Source organism: Rutidosis leptorrhynchoides, chromosome 5 (assembly GCF_046630445.1).
Source record: "Rutidosis leptorrhynchoides isolate AG116_Rl617_1_P2 chromosome 5, CSIRO_AGI_Rlap_v1, whole genome shotgun sequence".
NCBI classification, from domain to species: Eukaryota; Viridiplantae; Streptophyta; class Magnoliopsida; order Asterales; family Asteraceae; genus Rutidosis; species Rutidosis leptorrhynchoides.
In genome coordinates this window covers 139,635,330-139,645,028 of record NC_092337.1, presented here as the reverse complement: position 1 = coordinate 139,645,028, position 9,699 = coordinate 139,635,330, and positions in this window count along the sequence as shown.

The following is a 9,699-nucleotide window of genomic DNA, read 5'->3' as shown; positions in this document are numbered from 1 at the left end:
TTATTGCTTGAAAACAAACATCTTAAATCACACTATATCAAGTTCAACTTTTTTTAAAACGCAAAGAATTTTTCTAAAATCTTAAAAATCCACTAAGTAACTATTCACCCCGTCCCCTCTAGTTACTTACAATTAGTATCAGAGCGGTTGCTCTAAACGTTTTACTAAAAAATAATTTGAAATTAAGACTACTTTTTGAAAATCTTTGAGTTTAAAATCATGGAACAAAAATTTGAGAACTTGAATAATTGCGAAGGTTGCTCCATGCAAAGGCCTCCACTTCTTGAAAGTGAAGGATTTTGCTTTTGGAAGCATCGATTTGAAACGTATGTCTGCTCTAAAGATGTGACGACCCAGAGATTTCTGACCAAATTTAAACTTAATCTTTATATGTTTCCGACACGATAAGCAAAGTCTGTAATGTTGAGTCTCAAAAAGTTTGAACTGTTTCATATATTCAATTAACCTTCGATTATTATCGACGATTCACGAACAATTAATTGTAAATATTTATGCGTGTATGTATATATAGATAATAAATTCGAAATATAATTTAAAGTATTATATGTTGTTGTTATTAAAAATTAATAAAATAAAAATAGTATATTATAATAATTATTATTTAAAATATATCTATATATATAAATAATGTATATTAAAAATAAATATTAAATGATTGTAATACTCGTTTGATTTTTCGATTGATATTAAGCCAGTTAAATTCAAACTTATATGATTCTAAAATAAACGGTGATCCGAAAATGAGTTTTATAAATTATAGGCTTATTAAAAATCTGTTTAGGAGCTACTAGTTAAATTTTAAAACTTTTTATATTTTACCCATGATCGGGAGCGAACAATTGATATAATTTTTATTATTAATTAATGACCAATTTTACACCCTAACAGACTGAAATAAATAAATTTAGTTAATTTAAAATTTTAGAATTTTTCTGAGAATTTTTATCCGCCTCTAATACAACGGAGCAATGGTATAGCAATCCGTGAAATTTCGTCGGTAGAATAAAACATAGTCATGGCTGCTAAAATATTTCACATGTTTTATTATTATTATAATATTATTAATATTTATATAAATATATATATATAAACATATGATTACACTGAATCATAGATAGACAGTTAACAAACATCGAATAATTAACTTTCTTTTTCCTTTCATTAGTCAAACACAGTCACCTAACATTCCTTCACTATTGCAAATTGATAATCACTTGATTTCTTTGTTTGAGATTGAATTCTTATCCCACTAGTTTATATATATATATATATATATATATATATATATATATATATATATATATATATATATATATATATATATATATATATATATATATATATATATATATACACCATACTACAAATTAAAAACCACACTTGCATATCATGTTTCTGTATCACGATCAAGCACCAACAATCACGCCTAATCAACTACAGTATCCATCCACATCTATTTAATATCTAAATTCTATATATATACATCTATACATATTTGCATATTGAAATGCATATTGAAGACTTACACTAAACATAAACCCACTTCACTACCATCTTCCACAACCTCCTTCACCTTCAACAATCATCTTGAACCACCATGAAACCCACCACTGTAATTACGATCACCATCACTTTCTTTAACCACCATGCTCGTTCCTGTTCTTACCTAACAAAACAAACCGGTTCTTATTATTTTTTCTGATCAAAGTATTCAATCCACAACACACCCACCATAAATTACCATGGAGCACACAAATATCGTTGTTAAATGGTTTTTGTCCAAGACCCATATTGCCACCACCATTAGAACCATCATCATCCGTCAGTATCAATTAACAAACTACTATTCCCGTTTCTTCTTCATGATGCTACGGTATCTGTCCTTTTCTGTCGAGCCTCAACAATGCACCTACTTGTTGATGCTGCTGTTATTCGAAGATTTACTGCTTGGACCGTTTCATTCTGTGATCAACGAGTATATTAAACCAAGTTACAAACCAAGTGAGCTGCTATTTAATTATTTTTACTACCAATCATATTCAATTTGTTACTACAACAATAAGAAGCATGATATTTCAGTTTCAAACCCAAAACCATCTAATTAATCATCAGCATAATCTACCAATGAACACCCTCCTGTCTTACATTGCTCGTCATATACACATGCGTTTGTTTCTGTCCGATCACTACAAAACCCTCATCGAGCCACTTTTGTTACAGTTTGTTGTAGTCGAGGACAAACACCTTTTGATTCATTATTATAGATATGATAACCGATAATGACTGCTGCAAGTGGAACACTTTCTGTTACATTTTAGTAATCAAACAATTCCACTTTTTGACTTATGATAATGGGGAGGGAATGATCGTGATGATAAAAGTAGCGATGATGATTACAGTGGGTCACAATGAGTCAATTATGAAGACTGTCAATCTATCAAACACTTTATTTAAAACTTGTTATTGGGCCGGTTGATGGATCAAATTTATCAAACTAATGAACTAATAAATGGACTAGTAAATGGACGTCTTTTAAATAAAAATGGGATATATTTAGTTTCTTGGACTTTTAATGGAACTCTATAGGATGATGATGATTATGATGAGGATGACATAGTGATTAGGATAATGAATTTAATGATGATCATGATAATAATTTCGGTTATGATGAAGATGATAAAGAAATTAATGTCGTGATAAGATGATGTCTTTGGAAACAAGATGATTACCGTTGGTGATTTATGTTCTTTTCCCCGTCATCTGTTTCTGTTTTCAGTTTTCTGATTCGAATAAACCTTAGGCCATCGAACTTGCAGCTTGTTCTATATATATATATATATATATATATATATATATATATATATATATATATATATATATATATATATATATATATATATATATATTTTACTTCGATTGAACACAAACATAACACCATCTCAGAATCATCACCTGCTACTGTTGTTATTCTTCATCATGTACTCGACAAACTTTACACAAACACACGTATATTCTGTAAATAAATCCTACTACTCGAAAACCATCTATCCCTAGATACAGTCATCAATGAGAAACCACAACATCTTCTCCAAACCTGCTACTGTTCGAATTATTGCTGCAACTATTCGATTGTGTCTGTTTATGTTGTCATCTGGTTGATCGAGAGCCATAAAACCAATCCCAAGTAAACTATGTCGAAGTCTACTGCTGCTTCTTAATTGTTCCTGTTAACCGTAACCCTTTTGTTCTAATACAAATTGGGTCGATTAATGGCTATTGGATCGGACTATAATTGGGTCACTCGGGCTTTTAATGGACTTGCAAGGCTAATTAAACTACTTGTGGATGATGGGCTACTAGGGTTTTGCAAATTGGACTTCAAGTTTTTATGGACTCATTTTAAGCTCACATATTTTTTTTGGATGGTATAAATCTCATCACTCATTTATATTATTAATATTATTACCATTAATACAAGTATTATTATTACTAATTAAAAACTTGACGAAAATAATGTTAGATATAATAATTATAATTATAATGTTATGAAGATCTTGATTCAATTATTTAACATAATTATGAGACGATTATGATTAAGAAGATATAAAAATTTGGCTATGAATATAATTATAATAAAAGTCATGATTCGAGGAATTATTATTATTATTATCAAAACTATCACTCTTACTATCAAAACTATCATTTTTATTATCAAAACTATCATTTTTATTATCATTCTTACTATCATTATTATTATTTTCATTAACATGATTTTTATATATAATTTTATTTACACTATTTTTATTATCATATTATTATCATTAATGTTATTATTATTACATCATTATTATTACTACAAACATAATAACATTATTTACATAAATAATTACATATAACAACTTTTGATTTAACAATATAATACTAATTATATAGAGATATATATGTATCAGTATAACTATATGTATAAATTAATATACAAAATAAATATATATATATATATATATATATATATATATATATATATATATATATATATATATATATATATATATATATATATATATATATATATATATATATAACCTTTGAAGTAACAAATATATTACTAAATTAAATAAGTAATATATATAAACTAGTTTGATTATTATTACATGTTAATTATATGTGTTAATATATATATATACTTAATATAGGTTCGTAAATCCGAGGCCAACCCTGCTTTGTTCAGTTCAGTCGTATGCATATTTTACTACAAATATCGTATTGTGAGTTTCATTTGCTCCCTTTTTAAATGCTTTTGCAATATATATTTTTGGGAGTGAGAATACATGCGCTGTTTTATAAATGCTTTGTGAAATAGACACAAGTAATCGAAACTACATTCTATGGTTGAATGATCGAAGCTGAATATGCCCCTTTTTGCTTGGTAACCTAAGAATTAGTAAACCAGTCTACTAATTGACGTGAATCCTAAAGATAGATCTATTAGGCCTAACAAACCTCATCCGTTGTAGCGGATGCTTTAGTACTTCGAGTTGTTTTATCATGTCTGAAGGATGTCCCGGAATGATGGGGATATTCTTATATGCATCTTGTTAATGTCGGTTACCAGGTGTTCAATCCATATGAATGATTTTTATGTAGATCGATATTAATGGAAATGAAAATCTTGTGGTCTATTAAAATATTGAAATTATTGTTATGATAAACTAATGAACTCACCAACCTTTTTGTTGATACTTTAAAGTATGTTTATTCTCAGGTATGAAAGAAATCTTCTGCTGTGCATTTTCTCATTTTAAGGATATTACATGGAGTCGCTCATGGCATATTTAGGACAGTACCTCGCAATGGGATCAAATGTTTATGACTTCGTCAAGATAGATTAGGACGGGGATTGACATGTGGTATCAGAGCGGTGGTCTTACCGAACAAGGTCTTGCATTAGTGAGTCTGATTGGTAGTCGTTAGAATGCATTAGCAAGTCTGGACTTAGACCTTAGCTGCATATTATAAGTTTTGTTTATCATTCCTAGTGGAAAATTACCTGCTTATCATTCCTAAGTCTAGACACGTCTTACCACGTTTATTGCATAGATAGGGCATAGACAGATTCATATCTTAGCATATCTGCTACTAAAATTTGTCTGACAGCTTCCGAAGATTCCTTCATGACTTATGGTATTTTGGTATTGCATATACATATGTAAGATTGTGTATTGAAGCATACCAAACTAAATCCTATAATCTATTTCCTACCAAAAATACTTTATCTAACCGTGCAAGATGAAACTCGCTACTAGTTCAAATTCCTCGGATTCTGATAGCTATTCCGACATGGATATTCACCTAAGATCCGGAAGCAGCGTCACTAGAATGAATCAACCAATCAGCCATCATCAATTCTGGATGAATTGGGGATGGGTTCGTAGTCGACTTAACCAATGGAGACAACAAGAAGGTGATTCCTTTCCATCAACCGAATTCACCTCTTGGCAATGAACCTGAAGCACTTACCGGTGAACCAGGCCAAAACACCATTTTCACCCTCATTTCCCGGACAGCTCTCAACGATTACATAATATCTACCATTCTGAACATTATTCATCTGTTTGTTCAAACAGCCAATCATCCCGGAGTAATAGAAGAAGTCAATAAGCTTCGCGCTCTTGTTGTGGCTTTGGAAAATATGGTGCAAAACTTACCAGCTTCAGCAACATCACTGGCACCAATAGTACCACCAACAACATCCGCATTCTAAGCCTCAACATCACACGCCTCTACCTCTCAATCGATACCTCGATCATAATCCTTGTTTGACATGACGATTATGTAATCTCTAAAGTTTTAGAGATTATGTATTCTAGTTCTAACGGTAAATCAAATGAGATTAATATCATACTGACTCATTAAATCCATGATTACATCGGAAGAAAATATATATGTAAGAATATTTTCATAAAGATTGTAATTAAAGATTCTTTTGTACAAACTGTTAATGGTGAAAATATTTTAATGGGTAGCTAATACCCGAGGAATATTTAGATTTCATATTAATAAGTTACACTGTACATTCTTCAATTCATATTCAGCAGTCATTAACAACACTGTTCAAATCCATACATATACGTATCCGTTCACCAAATAACAACTATTTTCATTCAAATTCAATTTCATATTCAGATTTGGACCGATCAGAATCCAAGTTAAGATTTGACAAGTGGCATAATGAAGAAAATAATGGACAAAATAAAATTTATTAGTAACCAATTGATTAACTACGTAAAACTTTAAACCTATACTAACCTTGGACAATTAAAAAGTATTAAAAAAGTAAGAAATATTAATTACAACATTTTGACTTAAAATATCGTTAATAAGTTACATCTACTACAGTTAAATAATTCTTCAAGTTTTCCACTTGATTTTATCTTAAACATCTTTTGTATCTTGACGATTACAATCAGCGTTTAATCATCTAAAAACACAATTCTCAAACCATCTGGAACCGATAACTGATGCTTCAGTTATGGTAGCATTAAATGCAGAGGAAACAGCAAAATTGTAGATGGTCTAAATGGCCAAAAGTTTGATAATAAAGAATGGAATGTTGGGAACGCTCGATAGAAAAATTTGGTACTGAAAAACGGATTGAGCTAACCATAAAGGAGACCAAGGACAAATACAAGGACCAAATCCTATATTCACAGAATCCAGGTAATTCTGGATCCGATGAAATCTTTAGAGAATATCTTGCTCCGAATTCATGTTAAATCTTGTGAAAAATCTTTCTTCATCAAACTTCGATCTTAGAAATTCTGAAAATATGATCATAAATATTTTTGATATTTCTGAGGATATTTTCATAAATATTCTTGTCCAAAATTAATTATCTCTTCGTGCTATCCGTGTTACATCATAAAGGAAACTATTTTAGTTTCTAAATTTCTTAAAAATTCGATTTTAAATTATGAATGATTTCTGGAGTAGTGTTGGGAATTGAAGCATGAGTTAGTATAATATAATAACATCGGGCCAACGTGATTATATTACAGTAAGTCATGCTGAGTTTCTAATGGAATGTGATGATGGTTCACAGAAGATCACACCCTCATCATGTGTTATGTTACATAACTCTTTCATTCTACTTAACCCCGAACATATTAAGAAAATATATTCTGGTTAGTTCTATCCTCTGTGATTCTGGTAATTTACCAAATCAAATCGTGCTATTACGTTCCTTCCTGCTTAGAACATTATGATCATTCGAAACTTCATACCTTCAAATCTGAGACGTCTTAATCGCTTTACTTAAGGTCGGGAAGAGAAAACAAGAGCATGGAGCTCCGAAATATAAGGAAAAATATAAAGCCCGACAACAACACAAAAATTACAAACCGTGTATATCAATACGTATTGCAACGTAAAGACACGGGAGAATTAAAAACATTATAACCCCAAGGTAATCATAGAAGTGAACAGATTTCTCTGGTGATAATTGAAAGAGAAGAATGACAGAAGCGATAGTCAGGAAAATACAAAGTATTAGAACTGGATTCAGCATTTCCAAAATCTTTTGGAAGTTTGAGTTGAGGAAGGAAGTATAGGAGTGATGAAAATTAATGGAACAAAAAAGGTTAATTTATAAGTAAAATATCCGGTAGAGCCATCAAAACAGATTACCGCATTTAATTAAAGAGATCCTAATTTCTTTAATCATCGAAGAATCAAATCTTAATCAGATCACGAAGATTTTCTATAAATCCCTTGAATTTCGGAATTCAACCATGACTAGTGAAAAGTTATGATGAAACTTGCTTATCTCATTTCACTATTTAGTGATAGCTTCATCCGTACGCTTCAAGTAATCAAATCGTTTATCTATATTATTTAATAGTGATAAAACTATATGTAACAACTCTGATTCGTCATGAAAAACATTCTTATTGTTAGCCATGACGACCTCGATCAAATTTCGGGACGAAATTTGTTTAACAGGTAGGTACTGTGACAACCCGGAGATTTCCGATCAAATTTAAACTTAATCTGTATATGTTTCCGACACGATAAGAAAAGTATGTAATGTTGAGTCTTAAAAAGTTTGAACTGTTTCATATATTCAATTGACCTTCGACTGTTCTCGACGATTCACGAACAATTAATTGTAAATAGTTATGTGTGTATGTATATATAGATAATAAATTCGAAATATAATTTAAAGTATTATATGTTGTTGTTATTAAAAATTAATAAAATAAAAATAGAATATTATAATAATTATTATTTAAAATATATCTATATATATAAATAATGTATATTAAAAATAAATATTAAATGATTGTAATACTCGTTTGATTTTTCGATTGATATTAAGCCAGTTAAATTCAAACTTATATGATTCTAAAATAAACGGTGATCCGAAAATGAGTTTTATAAATTATAGGCTTATTAAAAATCTGTTTAGGAGCTACTAGTTAAATTTTAAAACTTTTTATATTTTACCCATGATCGGGAGCGGACAATTGATTTAATTTTTATTATTAATTAATGACCAATTTTACACCCTAACAGACTGAAATAAATAAATTTAGTTAATTTAAAATTTTAGAATTTTTCTGAGAATTTTTATCCGCCTCTAATACAACGGAGCAATGGTATAGCAATCCGTGAAATTTCGTCGGTAGAATAAAACATAGTCATGGCTGCTAAAATATTTCACATGTTTTATTATTATTATAATATTATTAATATTTATATAAATATATATATATATATATTTATACATATGATTACACTGAATCATAGATAGACAGTTAACAAACATCGAATAATTAACTTTCTTTTTCCTTTTATTAGTCAAACACAGTCACCTAACATTCCTTCACTATTGAAAATTGATAATCACTTGATTTCTATGTTTGAGATTGAATTCTTATCCCAATAGTGTGTGTATATATATATATATATATATATATATATATATATATATATATATATATATATATATATATATTATATTATATACACCATACTACAAATTAAAAACCATACTTGCATATCATGTTTCTGTTTCACGATCAAGCACCAACAATCACGACTAATCAACCACAGTATCCATCCACATCTATTTAATATCTAAATTCTATATATATACATCTATACATATGCATATTGAAATGCATATTGAAGACTTACACTAAACATAAACCCACATCACTACCATCTTCCACAACCTCCTTCACCTTCAACAATCATCTTGAACCACCATGAAACCCACCACTGTAATTATGATTACCTTCACTTTCTTTAACCACCACCCTCGTTCCTGTTCTTGCCTGAAAAAATAAACCGGTTCTTATTATTTTTTCTGATCAAAGTATTCAATCCACAACACACCCACCATAAATTACCATGGAGCACACAAATATCTTTGTTAAATGGTTTCTGTCCAAGACCCATATCGCCACCACCATTAGAACCATCATCATCTGTCAGTATCAATTAACAAACTACTATTCCCGTTTCTTCTTCATGATGCTACTGTGTTTGTCCTTTTCTGTCGAGCCTCAACAATGCACCTACTTGTTGCCGCTGCTGTTATTCGAAGATTTACTGCTTGGACCGTTTCATTCTGTGATCAACGAGTAAATGAAACCAAGATACAAACTAAGTGAGCTG